This window comes from Castor canadensis, chromosome 14 (assembly GCF_047511655.1).
Source record: "Castor canadensis chromosome 14, mCasCan1.hap1v2, whole genome shotgun sequence".
NCBI classification, from domain to species: domain Eukaryota; kingdom Metazoa; phylum Chordata; class Mammalia; order Rodentia; family Castoridae; genus Castor; species Castor canadensis.
Genome location: NC_133399.1, coordinates 32,382,006 through 32,403,834, shown reverse-complemented (window position 1 = coordinate 32,403,834; position 21,829 = coordinate 32,382,006). Strand labels below are relative to the sequence as shown.

The 21,829-nt window shown below is 35.1% G+C and overlaps 1 pseudogene; it reads right to left on the bottom strand.

Moving 5' to 3' along the window:
* Positions 1 to 429: 429 nt before the first annotated feature.
* LOC141416222 (olfactory receptor 7G1-like) lies at positions 430 to 20,970 on the bottom strand (annotated as a pseudogene).
* Between the last annotated feature and the right edge of the window lie 859 nt (positions 20,971 to 21,829).

Here is a 21,829-nt window from a genome sequence, read left to right as displayed (position 1 = left end):
TGCATATGTATAAATAAATGTATGAAATCAAAAGGCATACATGTCCAAAATAAAGATATTAGTATGGAATATGATAACAAAAAATACATTGAGTATTTACTGTCTACTAGAATTGTGCTAAGTGTCTTTTCAACAGCTATAACACACTCATCAGGTACACTCATAAGATTATTATTAGACCATCCACATTATCATTGCCCATGGTCTTGTAAAAACTCACATTCAAATAGCTAAGAAACATCACATGAATTCTCAAGAATCCCAATACCAGTACAGAACAAAGTCAGTTCCCAATCCTGAGTAGAAACATCCTTAGTCATTATGATACTTACTCCTCCTGCCAAAAGAAATTGGTAGTGAAGAGATCCCCATTTGGCTCACTTCGAACTTGAGGCATTCTAAAAGGCCAAGTCCAAAGACATGACACAGTCAAAAAGAAGATCTTCTGATTAATTTCCTCAAGGCTTCTTTCATGTCCCTGTTCCTCAAGCTGTAGATAAATGGGTTCATCATTGGAGGGACTACAGTATACATTAATGAAGCCACTGCAGTAATCCTGGATGTTTCAGCAACTGCAGAACTAATGTATACACCAAAGGCTGTTCCATAGAACAAAGAAACAATAAAGAGATGAGATCTACAGGTGGAAAAACTTTATACCTTCTCCCGGATGATGGCATTCCCAGGATACAGGAGACAATTTTAATGTAAGAGAAAATAATTCCAAGGAGAGGAACACCACCCAATAAGCTAGTCACTGTATACACCAGGATATTATTGATGAGAGTATCAGAACAGGCAAGCTTGATAACCTGGTCAAGTTCACAGAAGAAGTGGGGGATTTCAAAATCTGTGCAGAAGGACAGCCGTAACATCATCAGACTGTGCAGCAGGGCATCCCCAATGCTGATGAAGAAGGAGAACAAAATCAATAAAGTACACAGACAGGATGTCATGATGATTGTATAACTAAGGGGAAAGCAGATGGCCACATAATGATCATAAGCCATTGCTGCAAGGAGAAAGTTTTCCAATCCAGCAAAAATGAGGACAAAGCAGACCTGGGTGAGACAGCCTGTATAACTGATGGTTTTGCTCTGCCTCTTCATGTTCACCAGCATCTTGGGGACTGTGCTAGTACTGAAACAGATGTCAGTGGATGAGAGATTGGAGAGAAAGAAGTACATGGGGGTATGAAGGTGAGAGTCAGAATGATAGCCAGGATGATGAGCAGATTCCCAAGCACTGTGACCAGATACATGGTCAGGAAAAATCCAAAGAGAATGGACTGCAAGTCTGGATCCTCTGAGAGTCCCAGAAGAAGAAATTCCATGATACCTGTTTGGTTTCCTGAAACCAAGTTGTTTAGGAGGCTGATGATAAAATACAAGTGATGGGACAAAAAACAAATGAATAGAACTCATTATTTAATAAAACTCTTACATCTGCTTTTCAAAGTGAATATTATTCATCTTCCTACATGGTTTTCCTCTCTCTCTATCTCTCTCTCTCTTTTCTTTATCTATTTTTATTTCAGTATTCTTTACTACACTGCTTGGTGGTTCAATTTTTACTACCTGAATTACTTCTCTTTTCTTACATTTTTGAAATGAATAAGAATAAAGTACATATGCTATATAGAATTTTCCCTTGAAATTACCCAAAATCACTATAAGAAGCACACTAAGGTAGAAAAGAGAATAATGGAGGGGTTAACCAGTTTGGGGTATAATACACACTCACACACACACACACACACACACACACATAAAATATTACAATGAAATCCCCTGTATAATCATGCTAATCCAACAAAAATGTCTTTTTCCAAAAAAATGGAGGATAAGAAGGTAAACAAATCCTGTTCAGGGGTTTGTATCAGTGAGAGAGAGGAGGGTGTAAGGAAATGATGAAGGAGGATGAATACAGTGGAAGTGCTATATATTCACGTATTAAAATGGAGCAATGAGGCCTTTTGAACCTGTTCTAAGAAGGGGGGCGTATAAAGGAGAAATGTGGAGATAGTGAATCTATCTATGATATATTGTAAGTACTTTTATAAATGCCTTGATATACCTCCAATACAAATGTAATATGGTAATAAATAAATCAAAGAAAAGAAAAAAAATAACTAGTGAGAAACATAACCAGGGCAGTTAAAAAATCTACAGTTAGAATTTCAAGCTACTGAAAAAAGGAATGAAGTTATAGAAGAAACTAAAATGTGGAAATACTTCCTATGTTCACAGATTTTTAAAATGATTTTGTGGTGCCCAGAAGCTGGGAGGGAGGGAATGGAAGGTGCCCCAAACAATGTATACACCTATGAGTAAATGTAAAAATAATGAAATGATAAAATAAAAAAATGTGGTACTGGAGATTGAACTTGGGGCCTTGTATTTATTATGTGAGTACTGTATTAATTGTATCATGCTCCTAGTCTTTTTAAAGTTATTTTTTGTATGGGGATTTGCCTTAGCTGATGTGGGCTGTGATTCTCATATTTACGCTTGCAGCACAGCTAGGATGACAGATATATGCCAAAATGCCATACTGTTGTTTGGTAAGAGATCTTGCTAAGTTTTTGCCTTGGCCTGACTGCAAACTGCATGTTTACTGATCTCTACCTCTGGAGTAGTTGAGATTATAGGCACAAACGACCACACCTAATCATATTATAGGAGTTGATGTTGCCAAAATGACTAAACAGTATTACAATGAACATAGTAAAAATTAGGATTAGGACAGACCAATAAAAGAATAGACAGACCAACTTTCTCAATCTACTTAGAGGAAAATTTCTTGGTAAAATTCTTATAAACAAGATTCAACCACACATTAAGAAGATCATATACCATGAACAAATTGATTTCACTCCAGGATGCGAGAATGGTTTGACATACACAAAACTATTATATAAAACAGCACAGAATTATAAAGAGGGATAAAAATCACATAAGGGTGTATTAGAAACATCTTCCATTTGACTGGATGAATTAGAAGGATCAGGATAACAAAAGAGAGTAAATTTTGAAGACAGAAAATGACAGAGAATATAAGGAAAAAGAGAAGCAGAAAGGCAACAGAGAAAAGTAGAAAATAGTCTTCAACTACAACCCTGATTCCCCTCCAACCTGGTATGGAGGCAAAGCTGAAAACACAACCACTGGGTAAGCCAGACAGTCTTGGTGACACACTCACAATTCTAATGATTGGATAAGACCACACTTCCTGCAATTCTCAAACCCAGTTTGGGGATTAGGTGTATCAGTGACTGCTCCTGCATGGCAGGTTATCTATGGAGAATATATTTTTCTTCCCTTTGTTTTGTAGATCTGTAGTGAAGCAATATCTTGAGACAGAGCCTATTTTTCTACACTTACTACACTGGATACTTGAACACAAGGAACAGTCATAGCTCAGAGTCTTCATACACCTGCTATAGTATTCTGGGTGGCAGAAAGCCATGAGAAGTACTCATGGAAAGGGAGAGGATCAAACATGGACTGGCTTAGAAGTTTAACAAGTGGAGAGCTTGGATAATGAAGTATCTGGCGGTCAATGGCTTTACCCTAGCTGAACACCAGTGAGTTGCATCAGCTAATGATCACTCCATAAACAAAGCATGGACCATGGGCTCTCAGAGATTTCTCTGTGATAGCTGCATCCCAGTGCATGTGTTTGCTTCCAGATGGGACACAGTGGTTTGAATTCAGTTCCTACAAATCAGGTCATTTCCTAAGGCCCAACCCTCCCACCCTTCCTCCTTGTTCTGTATGCAGACCAAGGACAAAAAGTACTGACACACCAGGAAGAGTGTCAGAGGACATCTGTTCCTGACCACCAGCGTGACACTCACCGCTCAGTGATTTTTGCTTCTCCCACTCTCTCACACATTTATGGGACACCTCTGGGTTTGGATGCTTTCAGTCCCTGGGGAAATAAATTAGAGGATTTGTGGAATATGTGTGAACTCACACAACCCATGTGCAGCAACTATTTGGAACCAACAGTGGCTCCTATATACAACAAAGGGAGACTTGTAAAGTAAAATGGACAACTAACCCTTACAACACTGCCTTCAGCCAACTTACAGAATTAACCCTTACACTGTGGATTGCAAGTAAATAAAGATTGTTTTCCTCTCTACAACAAAATTAGAAATAAGGGCAAAATAGTTTCTGCTGGGTATTGGGGGTGAGAGGGAGGGGGCGGAGTGGGTGGTAAGGGAGGGGGTGGGGGCAGGGGGGAGAAATGAACCAAGCCTTGTATGCACATATGAATAATAAAAGAAAAATGAAAAAAAAAAGATGTAAGGACTTGATGGATTCACTTCTGAATTCAACCAGACCTTTCAGGAAGAGTTATCACAAATTCTACTCAAACTGTATTGTAAAATAAAAAAACACATTACCAAATTCATTTTACAAAGCAAGTATTAAAAGCAATGATACCAGAGCCCTGTAAGAACACAAACATTAGTGCCTAATTCCTTGAAGAACACAGACAGCAAAATTTTCAATATTGTACTTGCAAACAAAATTCAAAAACACATTAAAATATATATTCCATGATTAATTTGGATTAATTACAGAGATGAAATAAGGGTCAAGATATGCAAATCATTACAGAACAATTTGAAAAATTACATTATAAAACCAGAAAATCTAAAAGAAATCTAGACAAATTTCTAGGTGCAATGATCTACCTTGAGTGAAACAAAAGACTATAATAAACCATGAAACAGATATCAAGCAATGGGATTGGAGAGGTAATAAATAATCTCCCAAAAAACAGTGCCACATCCAGATGGATTTACTGGCAAATTCTACAAGACTTCTAAGGAAGGACTAACATGAGTGACAACTAATAATTCAACATTGTATTGTACATGTTCCATATGTTTGTATAATTTCTGTAATGTTTTTCTGTAATGTTTCTGTTGACTACTAATGGTCTGATAACATAGAATGGTTACTTCCATTTTTTGTATTTATTAAGATTTATTTTGCTTTTTTTTTCTGGTTGACCTATCTTTTGTGAGAGTGGTGTATTAAAGCCATTCATTACTATTGTGTTGTTGGTCATTCTGTATTTTAATGTCCAGCACTGTTTTTATATGAAATTGGTGCACTGACATTTAGAGCATATATGATTACAATTGTCTATGATCTTGGATTCTTCCCTTTATCACTCTAAAGTGACCTTCTTTGTCTCTTCTAATTTTGGCTTCAACTCTGCTCTTTTAGACATTAGTATAGCTACTGCTGTTTGCTTTTGAGCTCCATGTTTTGGAATATATTTTACTACCCTTTCATCTTACAAATCTGTTGATTTTTCCAGTTAAGTTCTTTTCTCATAGACAAATGACTGGGTCATTTTGGGTGGTCCTAGGGATTCATTTCAGGGTCTCATGCTGGCAAGACAGATGCTCTAATACTTGAGTCACACTGAGTCTTGTTATTTAAACATACACACCAATAGAGTCTTTTGATTGGAGTGTAGAAATCTTCAAAGTTATTAATCAAATGTATATAGTAGTTCTTTTATTTGTTGGTTTTGAAATGTTTCCTTTTTAACAAATCCTCATTTTCTTGGCTACTCATATAGTGTGACTTATTTTTTCCTATATTTTCAATGGTTGAATTTATATACCTTTCTCTGTTCAGGACACCTTTTCTATCTTCTGCAGTTATAGCCTTATGATCAGGAATTACATGAGTGTTTGTTTATCATGAAGATTTTAATTTGTCTTTCAAATATTGGAGAGAGCTTTGCTGAGTATAAATTACGTTGACAGTCACTTTTCCCTCAGGGCTTGAAATTGATCTTTTCATGCCCTCTTTGCTTTTAAAGTTTCTTTTGAGAAATTGCTACTATTCTCATAGTTTTGGATTTAAATGTGCTTGATACTTCCCTTTTGCAGACTTCAATGTTCTTTTTGTTCTGTATACTTACTGTTTTAACTATAATATGCTTATTCATTTCTTGCCTGTCTACTTGATAGCCTCAAAATCTCTTGTACCTAGTTGACATCATTTATTCTCAATGTTTTGGAGATTTTCAGATATTATTTTTCTGTAAATGTTTTCTATGCATTTAACTTATATGTATTCTTCTTTTTATATGCCTTGGCTCATATGTTTGAAATTTTAATAGTGTCCCAGTTGTCTTGATGTTCCTTTCATACTTTCTTTATTTTTATTTAGTATAATTCCTCTACTGTGATATAAGACTCTGATATTCTGTCTTTAACTCCATCTACTCTATTGGTTAGGATGTCACCTGAATTTTTTTTGACTTACAAAGTTGGTAATTTCCAAAATTTCAATTTTTTTTTCTGTTCTGGATTTCTGCATATTTTTGAATTCCTCTTCATATCATGTATTGTCTTTCATATTTCATTCAGCTGCTTATTTGTATTCTCTTTGAATTTCTTATCTGTTTATGTTCACTTTCTTGGAAATCATTCAGGGGCTAATATGTATCCTCCATAATTTCATTGGACATTCTTCTCATCATTCCTTTAAGTTAATTGTTTGACGTTTAATCAACTTCATTGTATTTCAAGTCCTTTATTTAGAAATTTTGAATTTTGGTGGAGATATGTTGCCTTGTTTTTCACATTATTTATGTTTCCTCATTTGGATTTAAGCATCTAAGGACAAGTTTTTGGTTAGAGAATTTATTCTTCTCTGTTTTCTCAATTGAACTGCTCACAGTGTTTAAGCAAGCTTGGCCAGGTAGTGCTGTCTCACAAACTGATAAGTTATGTGGCTCAACAGTCACACATTCATTCACAATGATCATATAACTCAGGTCTGAGTTCCACTCCCCTACTCAGGGAGATGAGAAGCTGAAGAAATAGTCACAGTTGATAGACACACCCCCTATGAGAATACAGCAATTCCCTAACTGAGAGCAATCATGACCTCTTCTTCAATATCTTGACAGGAATAAATGAGAAAACATGAATAGGAAGATATTCATTAATAAGAGTAGCAATGGAAATAAGTTAGGAGGGATAATACCAGTGAATCATACCTGATGTGTTGTGGTATAATGCAGATGGATGGGGAGGCAGCTAAAGTAAATAAATTGGGTATTGAGTAAAAAGATGGATATAGATAGAAAAACTGTATAGTTAAAGAGAAATGAGAAAGAGAAAAAATATTCACCTGGCAACAGGTAACCTACCTAATATAATGACAACAAAGTATTTTTAATAAGGATATATAGTCAGAATAAAAGATAATAGATATAATGTAATTTTGAATAGAAAATTATTAGAGATGGGATGACAAGCAAGAGAAACAGAGTTGAAACTGAATATTAACTTAACAGGTAGGTCATTGATTTTATAGAGGAAAGTGGCCATCTCCTCCCCAGCACAGTTCTTTTTGTCTCAACTGCTTAATCAAGTAGGGGCTGGCTAGTTTGGAGATTTAGCTCAGTGGTAGAGTTGCCACTCAGTACCTCTGCATATCTGAACCACAGACCAAGTACAAGAAAGTAGATTTAAAATTCTGTTTACACGTTCCAATGTGGACTGCCAGGGATTAGATTCCTAACCTCATAATCTGGTTTCACACCAGACTTGATTTGTGATATTTTTCATGTCTCTCAGACCCCTAACATCACTCAGGATATTTTCTCCTTCTGTGTGGTCCCCACATCAACACCACAGTGCTCAGCGTTTTCTCTAATCAGGCCACTTAAGTCCATGGCAAAATTTTCAAGCTACACCTGTGGCTAGTGCTAGGTCAATATAGTTAGAGCTCTATCTTTTAACTCATGGGGGAAGAGAAGTTCTGTGATCCAGTTGTTTCAGTCTGATTTTTGGAAATTTTTTGTAGCAGAAATGGCCAATGTGAACCTGGAATCCCCAGCAATGAAGCTGCATTAACAAAGCTCCTGCCTAACCACCTTCACATTCCATGGTCATTCTTTGCTCATTGACATCCACCAGCATGTTTGTGAGATTCTGGTGTTAACCAGTCCACCATGATGCCAGTCCAGATTTCCATAGCTTTTCTGGAGATAGTTTAGTGTGAAAAGTGCAGTTCAGTTTGGTGTGGGGAGAGATGTTAGAGGATGCTACACTGTTGCCATATTTCTTCTCCCTTCTTGAGTTCTTTATATATTCAGATATAAATTCTGTCTCTGATAAATATACAGTAAAGATCTCTCCCACTATGTGAATTGTCTCTTCATTCTGGTAGTTTTCTTTTATTAAATTCTTCCCTTTTTTATTGTTGTGCTGGTGGCAATTACAAAACGTCTTACAGTATACCAAATACATCATAGTTGAATTCAGTTATTTTCTTTAATGTGCAGAAAGTTTTTAACTTGAGATGATCATATTTACCAATTCTTACTCTTGCTTATTGAGCAATTGAAGTCCTATTCAAAACATTGTCTAAACATGTATCTTCAAGTGCATATTCAAAGTATTACCTAGGTCTTTCCCATATCTTCAAGAGTATTCCGTATATTATCCTCTAGAAATTTAAAAGTTTAAGATCTTTCACTAAGGTCCTTCATACATTTGGAATTTACTTTTTACACAGTGAAATATTGACTTGGTTTTCTCTCTTGTACATGTGAATCTTCAGTTTTAGCAGAACCATTTGTTGAGGAGGCTACCTTTTCTCCAATGTATGTTTTGGGCTTCTTCGTCAGAAATCATATGACAGTAGATATGTGGAATTATTTCTGAGTTTTATATTCCATTCCCTTCATCTAAATGTCTGCTTTTGTTACATTATAATCTTTTGTTACCATGACTGTGTACTATAACATAAAGTCAGGTATTAGAATACATCTAGGATTGTTCTTTTTGCTTACAATTGCTATAGTGATGTGGAGTCATTTATGCATCCATATAAAGAATGACATTGGAATTTTGGTGGAAATTTTATTTAGTCTGTAGATGATTTTCAGTAGTTTAGTAATTTTTGCAATATTAATTATGCCAAATCGTGAAAATGGGAGGTTTCAATTTATTTCTTCAGCATTTTATAATTTTCACTGAGGAGGTCTTTCATCTTCTTGGTTAAATGTATACCTAACTTTTGAGATTATGGTGAATGGGATTAGTTCCTGATTATTTTCTTGGCCCATTCATTGTTATTATATAGAAAAGTTACTGAATTTTATATGTGAATTTTGTGTATTACTCCTTTGACAAAGTGTTTATTAAATCTAAGGTTTTGGTGAAGTTTTTAAAGACTTTTGATCACAAGGTCAATCTGAAAATAGGAATAATTTATATCTCCTTTCATATTTTTATCCTTTTTATTTCTTTCTCTTACCTTATTTCTCCTTCTAGCAACTCAGACACTATATTGAATGAGGGTGAAGAAAGAGGAAACGCATGTCTCATTCCTGACTTTACAAGAAGGTGCTCTATTTTAATCAGACAAACTAAACTTTAAGTCAAAAGTGGTAAAATAATATAAAGACGGCTATCATATAACTTCAAGTGGTCAATTAATCAGGAAAAGAACACTTATTAATATACATGCATCCATCATTTGAGTGGTGAAATGCATAAAGCAATCAGTAGAACTGAAGGCAAAACCAGATAGCAATATATAAATAATAGAAGTTTCCAAAGTCTCATCAGCAACAATGTTCATACAGACAGAAAATCAATAAATATCTATAAACTACTCTTAAGACCAATGGACTGAACAAACACAAACAGAACCTCCATTCAATAAAATCACAGTAAGTTTCATACCAATTACATGGGTGATTGTCTCTGGTACAGATTATATAAGATCACATGGCACTATCAAAATAAAAACAAACCAGCTCAAAATTAGCAAAAGAATTGAGGTAGCAAATATCAGAGCAGAAATAAATGAAATAAACCACAAAAGTTAGAGGAGATTATTAAAGTTTCTAAAAATCAATAATCCTTTTACCTAAAGTATCTAAGCAAAAAAAGGGAGGACTCAGGTTAGGAAAATAAAGAATGAAAAGGAGATTCTACAATTGGCTACATATGTTAAAAATTATCATATGAGTTTAATATGAACAGCTATAAAGCAACAAACTAGATAAACTGTAGGAAATGGAGATATTCTACATATGTAACTCACAAAGAACAAATAATAATGACATAGAAAATTGAACAGATTAATAATGGTCTAGAAGAGTGAATCAGCAATGAAATGTCTCCCATCAAAGAAAAACCCAGGACACATTAGATTTGACAGTGAGTCTTATAAAAGATTTAAAAAATACCAATCCTTTAAAAACTCCTCCAAAAATTTGATGAGGAGAGGAAGAAATTTAATGCACTTTTTATAAGGCCAGCATATCCCCTTTACCAAAGACAATGACTCCCAACAAAGAAAAGAAAATTGCATGCCAATATCCTTGGCAAATACAGTTGTAAAATTTCTCAATAAATTTTAGCAAAATAATTTCAATAAAATGTTGGGAAGTTTCAACACAATGATCAGTTTTATAACTACCATGCAGAAATCTTTCAGCATATTAACTGATTAATTGATTGATTATTTGGTGAATCAATATGTCTCAAAATTCCAAGGAGGCAAAATATAAAAGAATTTATTCTGGGTTGCATAGCAGTGGTTATGTAAAGGAGGCTTTTTTGCATCAGGATCAGCTGGAGCACTTATCATACAGTGCTGGCTCCTCAGTGTTTCAGATTCATAAAGTTGAACATGGGTTGGCATTTTCCCTATAAAGACATTCCATATGCTGTGCCACTCTTTGATGAGCACTATCCCAGAAAATTGACTGCCTTGTGGTGTGGTTAATCAATTTTCCACTGGTTTGCAGAGAAATTCCTAAATATCCAGAGTGTCCCAGTTTATTTTTTGTGGTGCTGGGTTTGAACTCAGAGCCTTATACTTGCTATCAGCCACTCTACCACTTGAACCACTCTGCCAGCATATCTTTTTGTATTGGGTATTTTTGAGATAGGGTATCACTTTCATTTTGTCCAGTCTGGCCTCTAACCATAATCCTCCTGATCTCTGACAGCTGCATAGCTAGAACTACAGTGTGAGTCACCAGTACCCAGTTGAACTAGTTCGTTAATGCTCTATATGAGAAAAAGTAGGAAATCCAAGTCCATAAGTCAACATATCATCTTCAGTAATATCCAGAGTTCCAAAGTCATTTTAAAAAACCCATTTCATTTCATCATTCCATTGTTTGAACATTTATCCTTTGACTTAATTTTTCTAATATGAAGATTATTATAAATCATTATCATTAATATGATAATTATCTCAAACTGTTCTCGCCACCACCACTAATACTTATGGAGTTCTATTATTAGACACAGTTTTCTACATTTCAATATTAGTTAATTTTATCTTTTCAATAGCTTTATTAATTAGATACCTCCATCATCCCACTTCACCCTGGATTTCATGTAAGGATAAAGGTAAAGTGATTAATTTATAGACATATGGGTGTATTCGAAAATTGCTACCATAATAAATCAACAAAGGATTACTTTGCTTTCAATGTATACAATTCTTTAACAACTATATAGAAAGAGACAGATTCAAACCACACTTGGAACCTGAAAATTTACTTCTGAAACCTCCACTTACATAGGGTATTATTTTAGGACATATTAATTTTACACATTTATTTACAGATAAAGCATTGCTCTCCTATGAGGATAAAAGACTAATCTTCTTTTCCTAAAATTTAGTAAAAATTTAGTAAATGGTCTTTTGAAAAAACTGAAAAATGCAAACACTTCTGGTGTTATTGTCCTAAGCTGACTCTCCCAATGGTAGTAGTGTCCAGGTTGCCTGGGAATGTGTGGGAGGAGGAATAGGAGGGATACTGAAAAGAATGAAAAAGAGCATTGAGCAAAATATACCTGAACACCTCAAGAGCTGGTATCTTTGAGGAAAAATAAACATCTAGTCAATACAAATAGTTGTGAAGGGGACTCACATATTTTGTGCATTATTTCCTTGTAATGTATAATTGTTGAGATAATTAAGAAAATGAAATATTAATTTGAGAACTTTGTAACCTTCCCCAAAGTGTTCCTAGCTAGTCCCTCATCCTGAGCACAAATCTATCACCCTTTTCCTTCTTTTTGTTTCTGCTCATGTCCCTCAGTAGGTAAATTTACTCATGAACACAGCTTTCTGTTATACTGAATTCTAGTTCTCTTTATTAGGTATCTTTATAATCAAAATCATGCTTACAGACAATATCTGACACTATGTATAGGTAGATGCATATATAAATAGATGTATACATTTATATTTAATTCAAGTAATAATATATTCATTGTACATAATGCAGGAATGAGGACTAATTATCTGAATGCTTCAGGAAAGTTTGAGCTTGTTTTTGTATTTTTGTAATCAAAATGGAATTCCCGTTGAAATGATACTTTAATCCTTTTACTGAATATTACTACAAATTTTTGTACAAAACTATACCATGTATTATGTAGACACAGACACACACAATCACAGACAAATGGCAGTTCATAGATTGAAACTATGGATCTGACTTATCAATATTGTTGCAGAGAATTGCAAATCTTCAGAAAAGCCATTAATCTGTTGTACATGGTATCATTGTGATTATCACTAAAAATGTGGCAGGGCTTACTTGATAACACAACAAATCTTGTTTCATCTGATGAATATGCTGCAATAATGAAGACAGACAACAATTCTATTGTTCCTAAAGGGAAATACATAAAAATATTAAATCATAAATGAACAGTCTCTATTTCTGAATTGTCATTACACTAAGTGGATGGTCTATTTAGTTAAATGTGTTAATAAATAGAAATGAGATAAGCACAAGATGGAGGATTGTTGACAGACACCAGTTCTGTTTGGCTCCAAAAATCTGGAAAAAAACCCCTCAGGTATGTGGCTGCAAGGAGAGGTGAACAAGCTACTTCACTAAAAAAGAGAGTGCTGTTATTAGGGATAAATAGTAGCTAGTACCAACATCTAATCAAACTTCTAAAAGTGCAAATCCACCATTGGCATGAGATTGTGAACCTGAACCTACTCCAACCTGTGTCCCATCCAGACCAAGGGTTTTTAATGTGTTTACTTTTTTGTGAATTGCTTCCCACAAGAGTCACCCTCAAAGGACACCCTGCAAACAAGACAGGAAGGAGGACTAAGCACACTGGCCCTCCTTGCCCAAGATGACCAGCATCTGTGCAAACCACCCAAAGCAGAAAGAATGGATCAGAGACCATCCATAAAGGTGAGACTGCTTCATCCCTGAAAGTTAGTACATGTGACAGTGAGGAAAAATTCATCTTACTGGGAAAACAACTTTGCTAAGCAGGCTGACCAAAGACACTCATCCTTAAACCCACATGGAGTTTCATGAGATGGAGACCAACTGAAGCTCAGCGAGGGCTCAGCAAGCTGATGGGAATTTAGGTTCTTCAAAGAAACTGATTAACAGAAGTACATGGTGATAACTGTGCACTCCACATGACTGCATGCTAAAGTGAGCACAGAGGACAGCACAGATCTTAGGTGGAGGGTGTTATTCACATATTCTGAACTATCATCCACTAGTTATCCTTGCAACACCAACCATGGAACAATGTCACTGTCTGTTCAGATGTCTTGACATTTTGACAAGAAGCCTGACCCCTCTATAGAGTCTGTGTCATACAGTAACAACTCCATTTTAATGTACTTTATTAAGAGACTTGTTCTGGAATATGTCAACCATGTGATCTGAGCTGTCTCTGCTAGAGGCCACAATGTGTGTCCTAAAGTATGAATTTCCACTCATTGCAGTAACTTCTTTACTGGAAAAACTGGCTTGACAGGCTGAAAATTTCCATAGGTGTAACTTGGCCTTCCTGAAAAAGATGGGCCAACAAAAACCAGAGCAAAAGTGATCAACTTGTATAAAATGCAGTGCATATCAATATTCCTATTAAACAAGAACTATGAATTTGTTTTAATTTAATTTGTTCTTGTTTGGCTGTTTCTTTTTCAAACTTGGTTCCTTAATGTTGGAAGCTTTTTTCTTTAGTTCTTAATTTTTTTCTCCCTAATTCTCATTGATTCACTATTTCCCCATTATAAATATATATCACTTCCTTATACTATTATCCTTATATGTGCCTCTTCTTCCTATCTTCCTACTATCCTCTCCTCTACACATTCATAACGTTCATTACTCAATTTCCAATCTTTATACAGTTAAACAAATGTTAAGCTTCTAGATCATCTTCCAAGGAAGAAGAGTTTTATCTCCATACAACCTTAGTAGAAAGATAAGTAAGGCTGCCAATTATTACTTATTTATTCAAATACTTGACTTATTACTGAATTGTTGGGGACCAGGCATGAACCCTGGACTGGGATATAATGGAGTTTGCACAGCCTCTCCATGTAGAAATTTGCACAGCCTATTCTACCATAATTTTCCCAGTACCTGGTGTCTTGACCTTTCTTCTCATACCTCCTTGAAGAATACAACCTGCTGTGTCTGCATACCAGCCCCCTATGCAAAACTAGATAAAGTACCAGAACTGTTAGAAGACTCCCCGATGCCTCATTAATCAATACCTTAGATAAGGTGTACTGCATGCTTTGATGGTTCCAGAACTGATGTGCTGCCATTAAGTTTCATAAGCCTTAGGATTATTAGCCCACCAAACCTCAGTCCTTTCACCTTGCATCAAGAATTAAAGCTCGATTTTTATCTGAGTCTTTTCCTTGTACTGACCTAATAAAATAAACACTCAGGCTTAAGTAGGTGCTCACGTTTCCCATCAGGAATGTGCAGGACTCTTGTACCCAGCTTTTCTCTTTTATGTCTGTATGTCTATGTATGTCTTATTTCTCATTCCCCACTGCTCTTAGACAGGTTCATGCAGCATACCCACGCAGGTTGCAGGTACTGAATAGTTCCTGCAGTATTTTCTCCACATATGCAAGGCATTAAAAGAGAAACTTAGCTCAACAGATGTTAATATAACAGTGTAGAAATTTAAATATGAAAAATCAAGACATTCTCTACCCTTCCAAACTCTACAACACCTCACTCTTGGTGGGAATGTAAATTAGTGCAAACACTATGGAATGCTTGATTTAGGCCCCTCAAAACCTAAACACAGAAAGCCAGACAATCCGGACATACCACTCCTAGCATATATCTAAAGAAATATGCTCCAGTATATGATTGAGCCACTTATACACCCATTTATATTGCAGTACTAGTCACAATAGGCAAGCTTTAGAAGCAAACCAGATGCCACATTACTGAAAAGTGTATTAAGAAAATGTGGTATATATAAGTTATAAAGTTTTTTCTGCCAGAAAGAAGAATGAAATTATATTGTTTAGATAAATGGATGGAACTGGAGAACATCATGTTAAACAAAGTGAGCCTGGCTTAGAAAGTCAAAGATCACATGTTTTCCTTCACATGTGGACAATAAACCTATAACATAAGTGTGTATATAAATACATATATAATTATATCCATATATTTATATATAAATATTTGGTGGCTATGTCTGAGTGGAAAATGAGAGGCAACAGAAGGAAAAATGTAAGAGAATGAAAAATATTAAAACAACTCATCTATGTATGATTATAATATATAATACACTGTAAGCTGTTGAATATTAGGCAAGCATGGTGATAGAGATAGTAAATAAGGGGAGTTAATTTGAATAAAACATGCTATACATAGTCTGAAGTACCAAGGTGAAACCCAATTGGATTCTCACCATACATTAACAAAAGGAAAGGCAGGATGGTAAAGCAGGCCTTTTCCTGTGGTAGGTACTAGTGGGAGGGGTGAGCATAAGGAAGGGTGAATAAGTGTGAATTTGGTGGATGTATTTTGTATTCATGTATGTAAATAGAATAATCAAAATATTGAAATTCTTTAAGAAGGCACTGAGGTGGGGATCAGGAGAATGATGAAAGGAGTAAATCTAACTAAGATACAGTTAGATATGTAAAGCACATATGTAAATATCACTTTACAATTCTTATATTCTAATAAAAACTGTACAATAACTCAATAACTGAATCCAAACATAAGAAATCAGTTGATATGTCTGGTAGAGAATTCAGAAAGCTATGGGTAAAAATAATCAGTGGCCTTAAAGAGAATTCAAACAAACACATAAATTAATTTACTCAATCATTTCAAAACCTAGACAAGAAAGTCAGCAACACAGAAGAAAAACTCAACAAAAACATGGAAAGTATGAACAAAAGAAGAAAAGTAAAAATGAAAGCCACAATAAATAAAAAAAACATGTGGATAGTAGTATAAGCCAACCAGATCAAGCAAAAGCATTGTAAAGATGGGGGACAAGATAGAGGAGATATTGCACACAAACTATCATAAAATAAAAAATAAGTACCTATGATTACAAAATATGAGCACCCTGGGGCACAATAAAAAAAACCCAAACCTAAGAATTCATAGGGTGGAAAAAAGAGCTGAAATACAAACTAAAGGTATAGGAAATCTACTCAATGAAATAATAGCAGAAAATTTCCCAAGATTATATCATGGTAGAGATAGTTATGTACAGGAGCATTACAAACTTTAAACAGACATGACTAGAATAGAACAACTCAGTGTCATATCATAATTAAAACACCAAATTACAAGACAAAGAAAGAATAATGCTGAAAGCTTCATAAGAATCATATCAGAACTCCAGCACAAACCCTAAAAGTCATGAATGTATGAAGTAATGTATTTCAAGCTCTGAGAGAGAATAATTGTCAACCAAGGACAATATATGCACCAAAGCTGCGCTTCAATCTTGATTGAGAAATAAGAACTTTTTGATATATAGAGAAGTTAAAGTAGTCCATATCTACCATGTCAGTATTACAGAAGATAAGTAAGAGAATATTTCAGAAAGATGAGAAAGAGAATCTATCACAAATATGTGAGGCCAAGAAATAATAAAACCAAAAACAGGAAATGGTGAAAACATGAGAACTAGGAAAGTATCAAGCATGATCAACTTGGTAATCCAGAAGATGAGCAATGTCAAAAGTAAACAACAATCAACATTAGATTCAAACTGGAAAAATGCAATGGAATTATAGGAATCAGTAAGTACCTATCAACCATAACCAGAAATATAATGGGCATAGTTCTCCAATTAAAACATATAGATTGTCTGATGGATCCAAAAGCAAGAACCAACAATCCCTTGACTACAAGAAACAAATTTCACAATCAAAGACACACAAAAAATAAAAATGAAAGGTTGGGAAAAGATACAGTAGGGATGCAGAAAGCAAGCTAAAATAGCTATTCTCATATCAGACAAAACAGATTTTACACAAAAATCAGCTGAAGAGGTAAAGAAGATCACTAAACAGTAATAAAGGAAACAATTCAGAAGAAGATATAAAAATTCTAATATATATGTGCCAAATATCACTTCATGAAATAAACTCTTCTGTGCATAAAGTAACAAGTGGGTCCAGTTACAATAATATTTAACATCTCAACACTACACTAACATCAATAGATAAGACATTCAGATGAAAATTTAACAAATATATGCTAGGACTAATCTAATGATATGGATGTTACAGACATTTACAGAGCATTCCATTCTACAGAAGCAGATTACACATTTTTTCTCAGCAGCACATAGGACTTTCTCCAAAATTGATCACATGAAGCAAATCTCAACAAATACAAAAAGTACAATCATCTGAAACATAACACATACAATGGAATAAAGTTAGAAATCAATGCCAAAGAAAACTACAAAATTATTCATTTCCTGGAGACTGAACAACATATATTTAGTAATTATTGGGTCATTGAAGAAATTAGGGAAGAAAGCAAGAAATTCCTAGATTCAAATGAAAATGAGAACATAACTTTCCAGAACCTTTGGGACACAGTAAAGGCAGTCTGAAGACGTAAGTGTGTAGGCATATGTGCCCATATCAAAAAATTAGAGATATATCAAATAAGACAAACTGATGATGTACCAGAAACTCTTAGAAAACAAGAACAAGACAATCTTCAATGTAGTAGTTGGAAATGATTTTAATGCAGAAATTAAGTGGAGATCAAAAGAATGTTACAATGAAAAAAAAAAGTTTCTTCTTTTTATAGATAAACAGGGTCAAAAACCTTCAGCCAAACTAACCAAACAAGAAAAGACAAAAATTAATTCAGAGATGATAAAATGGATATTGAAAGAGACACCCATGAAAGAAGGTCACATAAAAATATTTTGAGCAAACTGGAAAATCAAGAAAAAAATAGTTAAATTCCTCAATGTATGTGGCCCACCAGAATTGAACCAAGAGGTTGTAAACAATTTAAACAGATCTATAATGACTAATGGAATTAAGTCAGTTTTACAGATCATCCCAACAAAGAAAAGACTGAGCCTGCTGAATTTTACCAGACCATTAAAGAACTAATTCCAGTGCTCCTCTAGTTAGTCCATAAACACAAAGGAAAGGAATACAACCAAACTAATGCTATAAATCCAGTAGTACGTTAATTCAAAAAGGCAGATAAGGTCACATAAAAAAAAAAGAAAGTTATAGGACAACACCCCTGATGATATAGATGCAAAAATCTTCAATAAAATACTTAAAAAGCAATATTAACAACATATTGGAAAGGTCATACATCATGATCTATTAGACTTTATCCCAGGGATGCAAGGAAGGTAGATATACTTGAATCAATAAATGTAATATACCACATAAAACAGAATCAAGGACAAAAACCACATGATCATCTACATAGATGCAGAAAAAGCCTCCAACAAATTTCAACATCCTTTCATGATAAAAAGTTCTGAGGAATGTAAAGAATCTACATGGAACTTTCCTCAAAATTAAAATGGCTATATATGACAAACCTACAACCAACATCATATTAAATGTGGAACAACTGATACCATATCTTTTAAATCAGGAATGAGAGAAGAGTGTTCACTCTCCCACTCTTATTCAATATAGTACAGGAATTTCTAGGCTGAGGGACAAGGAGCACACTTCTGATGACAGTAGTGAATACAAAGTAACTTCCAGGCCAGTCTGAATAACATAGTAAGATCATGTGCTACAAAAATGAGAGAACAAGAGACAGAAAAAGATGGAGGGAGGGAGGGAGGAAAGAAGAGAAGGAAGGAAGGGAAGGAGGGAAGGAGAGAAAGAAGGAAGGAAGAAAGGAAGGAAGGAACGAAGGAAGAAAGGAAGGAAGGAAAGAAGGAAAGAAAAAGAAATGTGGTCTGGTGAATATATGGAAAAGCTAACTCTGAATGAACTCAGGGAAGACTATTCAGTTTTCTTTCTCTGTGTCATGGTTGGGTGTCAAACTTGACACCTATGTTTCCTAAAAAGAACTAGTGACCTACAGGAGAACCACTCCTAGGATGAGGCCACTGTGGTGGGATGAATTAAGTTCAACTCTCTGTTCTGGCATTTTTTTTATCTCTGATGTGAATTGAATGGAAAGTAACTCCCTTTATTGGTGACTACATGAATGTAAGAGTTTCTTTTCCTGATTACTGTTTAAGGAATTTTTATGGTAAGTTTCCAATATTACTCACAAACATCTCAAACTTTGGTATCACATAATTATGTCAATTTAATAGATCACTATACTGAATATGGTAGATAGGATTCCCTCAGTATGATGCTAACCAGTAATAGGCCTTGTGATATCTCTCAGGCTATGAATTCTCACTCCTTTGCTTCACAGTAGGACCTATACTAGAATGTAATTCTTATAACCCTAGCCACATGATGAAGTTAAAACTGTTCTCTGGATACAATGTCATCATTCCTTAAATATTGTCACTGCCCTGGCTTCCTTCTCCAACTTACCTTCTTCTGAGAGCATGCCTAAGAAAATTTGCAAAAATTTTACTCCTTTTGTCTCTGCTTCTTTAGGACCCAAATAAAGAAACTGAGTTTAGAAAATTAAAATAATGTGTGACATGGTATACAGACCAAAACAGAAAATATTCAGATACCAAGCTAAAATGTATATAGATAATATGCTATCCAGTCTTTCTAGAAGAATGTAGTGACATAAGGATATCATTCTGTCTCCTGTCACATGGATTTTCTCTGGAAACCTAAGTCCAAATGAAATAATACATCATAGATGTTTTCATAGTGATGAATTTCCTTAAGACTTCCTCCATTTCCTCATTCCTCTGAGTGCAAATAAAGGGATTCATCATTTGAGGGACCACCGATTACATCACTGAAGCCACTGCAGCCTTCTTGGATGAATCAGTAACTGCAGAGCTAATGTGCACTCAAAAACCTGTCTGAGAGAACAAGGAAAAAACAGACAGTTAAAACTCACAGGTTGAAAAGACTTTGTACTTTCCTGCTGCTGATGGTATTCTCAGAACAGCAAATACAATGTGAATATAAGAGAAAATTATTCCATTGAGTGGAACACCACCAAATATACAAGCTTAATAATTACGAGGAGGTTCATGGTCAGGGGATCAGAGCAGGTAAACTTAAAGATCAGAGAAAGTTCACAGAAGAAGTGGGGGATTTTTCCTTCTGTGCAAAAGGACAGCCACAAAACCATAAAACTGTGCAGCAGGGCATCTGCAATGATAATGAACAAAGAGACCAGAATTAGCATGGCACAGAGATAGGGGTTCATGATAGCTGTGTACCTCAGGGGATGATGAATGACCACAGAGTGATAATAAGCCATCATTGCAAGGAGACAATTTTCTATGCCACAAAAAACTGAGACAAAGCAGACCTGGCTGAGACAGTCTGCATAAGTGATGCTCTGATCCTGTGCTTGGTTGTACACTAGCATCTTTGGGACAGTGATGCTGCTTAAGCAGATATCAGTAAAGTACAAACTGGAGAGAAAGAAGTACATGAGTTTGTGGAGATGTGAATCAGAACTGATGACTATGATGATGAGCAGGTTCCCCAAGACCACCATCTTGGGAACATGGTACATGGACAGGAAAAGGCTGAAGATGAGGGGCTGCAGGTATGGATCATCACTCACTCCCAGGAGAAGAAAATTTGAAACAGCTGTTTGGTTTTTAACTTCTGTGCTGGTGAAGGATCTGATGGAAAATTCGGGTAAAAGAAAACAAAATGTTTCTGCCAGCCATCAGTATCCCGGAATATATTATAAAAACTCCACCTAAAGACACCTTTATTTTTAGACTGCTAGATTCCAGAACTGTGGAAAACTACTGCTGTTATCCTACCCAGTCTCTTGTCCTGAGTTTTGACATCCCTAGCATCTATTACTGTCAAGAAAAAACCTCAAATATCTCCACAAGAATTCAAGAAGTTTTCAGTACATTTTGTAACTGTCATATTGTTTGAAAATCGTCAGATTTTTGCTCTTAAGGAAATGGCTTTCTTCTTGGACAGAGTACGAGATGAACAGAGTGAGTATTGAGTCACTATTGAGGAAAACAGAGAATGCATTAAGATAATGACAGATGATTGGCAAGATTGTGGATGTTGTTTCTCTACCTTGTTTCCAACTTTCTTCAATGCTTCTCAGAATGAAATTTTATGCTCGTGGAGTGGCTCAAAAAATCAACTCCCTAACAAATGTGAGGCCCTGAGTTCAAACCCCAGCACAGCCAAAAAATTTGAAACATTGTATTAATTCATTGCTTTCAAGAGAAAGTATATTCCATATGTCACCTGGATATTGAAGATAGACAATCTTTCCTCAGAAAGGGCAGAAAGACTGAGTGAGTCAATGGAATCCAGGCCAAAATATCATCACAGGGAAGTTGTGAGGTATTATTTCATGATTGCAGAGCTTTTTGTGT